Source organism: Lepisosteus oculatus, chromosome 5, assembly GCF_040954835.1.
Source record: "Lepisosteus oculatus isolate fLepOcu1 chromosome 5, fLepOcu1.hap2, whole genome shotgun sequence".
In the NCBI taxonomy this organism is placed as follows: domain Eukaryota; kingdom Metazoa; phylum Chordata; class Actinopteri; order Semionotiformes; family Lepisosteidae; genus Lepisosteus; species Lepisosteus oculatus.
In genome coordinates, this window is record NC_090700.1 from 39,951,090 (window position 1) to 39,954,313 (window position 3,224).

Genomic DNA, 3,224 nt, shown 5'->3' on the forward strand with positions numbered 1-3,224 from the left:
GCTGAATCCGGTGGGGAACAGGGATGGTGCCGTAAAGAACATAAACCCATCTGAGAGCGAACCTTGACAACAGGCCGAGGGGATGTTCTAAAGGGGGCAACATGAGGGGGAATGGGTGAGCAGTAGTTTGTAATTACATATCCACCAATCTGGACTGGCTGTGGGTGTCTTTTTGTCCCACCTGCTCCTCTTCTTATACCTTCTCATTTAGGAAGCTCCACTTCTTCCTGCCCCAGCAAACCAAAAGCATGGCCCATTGTAAAAACGTTTAGACTGATGGGTAAGGCCATCTGAGTCCCATTGCCTGCCGAGGAGATGGCTGCTCAGAGGCAGACCAGCAGCTTATGGACCACTGACTGCAGGTTAACGAGCTCCTGCTTGGCTCTGATGTGTCGGCTGGGGACTGGAATATTAATGGGCCTGCCTGCCAGCTGCCCTGTCGCGGCCCTCCTCTCTGCTCCCTCCCTCCCTCTCAGGGCCGAGAGGCTCGCGAGCCGAAGAGGGAGAGGGCAACGAAGGTCGGCGTTGGTAGAACAGAATTTAATCAGTCTATATTCACAAGACCATGGCAAGTGTGCTGTAATGAGCTGCTATTCTTAATTGGACTCTAATCAGCTCCTCTTCACTCTTCTCGACTCTAACACAGAAGGGCTCTCTTGTAAGAGACGGTCTTGTCTTGCCTGGACAAGGCAGAGCAAACTGTTGTTCTTGTCTACCATATGCCCTGACTCCTTTCCCAAGAGGATGTTGCAAAATAAATCGCTTTAATTCAGGGTGTTTTTTTTCTTCTCTTGTTCAGGAATTTAATGCTAGGTCTGGGCAACATCATTTCTGTCTGTTGCCTGATGGCAGCAGACACTGCAGGTGTGCAAGTGTGCTGCACTGGAATCCTTCCCCTTCTTTTTCATTAGAATGTTAATTTGTGTAGGCTTGTTTATCATTTTGGTTTTTTCTTTGGGGTGGGTCAGTTTCGTGGCTGTAAGCATTGCTTACCCACAGATCGCTGGTATGATTCTGGACTGGGACACCTTCTGTCCAAAGACCCGCTTGCTACGTAACCAGTGCCTCTACATTGTCTGCCCTGCATTGGGACGGTGTCCCATGCTGGGTTCAGTCCCACCTTGTGCTCTGTGCCAGGGGCTCCCAGTCCATGTCCTGGAGGCTCACACTCCTGCTGGCTTTCATTTCACCCCTGCTTAATTACTTGATTGATGTTCTTTAAGTCACTTCATCACTTATTCAAAGAATCAAATCACTTAATCACAATTAAACACTTAATCAAAAGAATCAAATCACTTAATTGAACTAAGAAGCAGCCCTATCGGAATATTTTCATTTTTTTTCTGTTCAACATATGGGAATTTTACTTATGTTAATGTCAAAGTTACTTACGAAATCTTACAAAAGCTACTTATTTAAAACCCCAGCAGTTCAAATTAATTCTGTAATTAAGCCAGGGAGGTGTTGAATTGTGTAAATGAGAGCTGGGCTGGAACAAAACCTAGCAGACATGAGGATTGGAACCTATGGTACGAGCTCCAGGTTGCTGTGATCCTTACCAAGAACAAGCAGGTTAAATATCTCATAAATAGATCTCAGTAGTTTCCAGAACAGCAGTTCACTTGTTGGTGCTTTTTCTCAGGTACATCTAAATGGGAGAACTGGCAGCACAAAATTAAGCCATCTTTATTTAGAATGCCAAGGATTTGGAAGGAGAAAGCACTCCGACTTGAACACCACATTTATGTTATTTTAGAAGGTGCTTTCTAACACCAGAACCCAGAAATATTCATTTCTTTGTGGTTCATTTGAATTCCAAAACTGGTTTGGTGTTTTTAAATAAATTATGGTTCCTCTGCATTATGACTGCATTCCACAATACAGAATCTGTGTCACACCTCCCTGCTGGCTGTCAGGGAAATGAGAAATGCACTGCAATGATTTCTTCCTGACTGAACAGTGTAATTAAAGCTGACGCTCTTTTAGAATTCCTCGTGGCCATCTTTATTTAAATAATAATAACTGTAACCTTAGACTAGGTTGTTTTTGCACCCCATCATAAATGCCAAGGCTCTAAAATCTTTATTCATCTGCAAATGTACTTTGAAATGTTCTACTGTTGCTTAATCCCATTAAAAGGTGATATAGTGACGACAAATCAAACCCCCTAAAAACTGTCTTAAATCATATTTGCTTTTCCATGTCTTACTCTCTGTCTCATTGACACTGCTGCTCTGTGGTTCCCTGTCCTGTACAGAACGTGCTGCAGGAAACAGCAGGAACCAGCAAAGATCTGCAAGGAAGAAGGTACAGTGGCACAGATAGGCATCGGGCTGAAGAAAAGCCATTATATACGAGTGTGTCTTTCTCTGTCCTGTGATGTCTGAGAGATGCTGGGTGCACATCATTGGAGGAGTCACATGGGCAGCTGGCATGTTTGGCCTTGGTAAGACAGACTAAATACTGAGCCTCACAGGAAAGGAGCCCCACTCGATGAGAAAGCAAATCAAGCAACTGAAGGAAAGCCGGAGAAATCAGACAGGGAAGGACTTGATGAGCTGGGGGAGAGGTCTGTGAAATCAAGGGCAAACCCTGGTGTCCGTAGGCAAAAAGTGATTGTGCTTTCACAGCTTTGAGGCATGTTAATAGGTCATATATTCTGATGCTTTGATTTTCATCAAAGCATCTTTCAACCCTGTTAGTCTAATTTCTAAGTATCATTCTGTTGAGGCTCTAGAAGGATGAGTCATAAATCTGGGAAGGAGGGCTAGGTGAGAGTTAGCTGTAGCTAGGTGAGGTGGAAGGAAAATCCTGACATTGGATGGTATTGTCTGGATTGGACATATGAGTTTTTTTTAGAGCACACCCTCATCTCGACCACGTTCCCCAGAAACTCACCTGACCAGATGATGGAAGGAAATTGGTCTGTCATCAGTTTATAAAGCAGGAAGTGGAGGCTTTCTGGCTCAGTCAGTTAGTGAATCTGCTAGCTGGAGGACAGAAGGCAGACACTCTGTGTGTGTGTGTGTGTGTGTGTGAGTGTGTGTGTGTGTGTGTGTGTGTGTGTGTGTGTGTGTGTGTGTGTGAGTGTGTGTGAGTGTGTGTGTGTGTGTGTGTGTGTGTGAGTGTGTGTGTGTGAGTGTGTGTGAGTGTGTGAGAGTGTGTGAGAGTGTGTGAGAGTGCGCACATGTGCACAACTTGCCAGAGGGAGAAGTACTGGCTGT